Source organism: Myotis brandtii, unplaced genomic scaffold (assembly GCF_000412655.1).
Source record: "Myotis brandtii unplaced genomic scaffold, ASM41265v1 scaffold105, whole genome shotgun sequence".
Lineage (NCBI taxonomy): Eukaryota > Metazoa > Chordata > Mammalia > Chiroptera > Vespertilionidae > Myotis > Myotis brandtii.
In genome coordinates this window covers 1494066-1494561 of record NW_005353538.1, presented here as the reverse complement: position 1 = coordinate 1494561, position 496 = coordinate 1494066, and the positions used below count along the sequence as shown (strand labels likewise).

At 57.7% G+C, this 496-nt stretch overlaps 1 protein-coding gene across 1 annotated transcript in view; it reads left to right on the top strand.

Annotated features, from left to right (window-relative positions):
* The window catches only part of ATP5L (ATP synthase, H+ transporting, mitochondrial Fo complex, subunit G), a 7346-nt gene that overhangs the window by 502 nt on the left and 6348 nt on the right, over nt 1-496 (top strand). The gene's annotated exons all lie outside the window — the stretch shown is intronic.

Genomic DNA, 496 nt, shown 5'->3' with positions numbered 1-496 from the left:
GTCGGATATGGGGAGCGTGGCTCTGTGGGGACATCGGGGAAAGGGGGGCCGCGGTGTGGGAAAGGACGAAAGGGCCTCGTCAGCCTGTCCGCTTGGCGTCTGCAGAAGTCCTTCAGGCTGCGTGAGTTATTGAACGTTGGCTTTGCTTTCTGTACTGGCCAGCTTCTGGGAGGGTTTTTTAAATACATATTTTTAATGGTTCCAGAGAGAGAGAGACATCGGTGATGAGAGGCTCATTGACTGGCTGCGTCCTGCACGCCCCGCACCGCGGTCGGACCTGCAGCCCTGGCCTGTGCCTGACCGGGAATGACCTCCTGGTTCGTAGGTCGGTGCTCAGCCGCTGAGCCACGCCATTCTGGGAGGATTTTTAGGTGGCATTGGTTTCAGGGACGAATATCCCTGCCCCAGTAAGCATACAAACGGGCTGTAAGCTAGGCTTATTCCTGCCGCGTCGCACTCATGGGTGTTCCCGTTTGAAGAAGCGGCAGCACCCTGG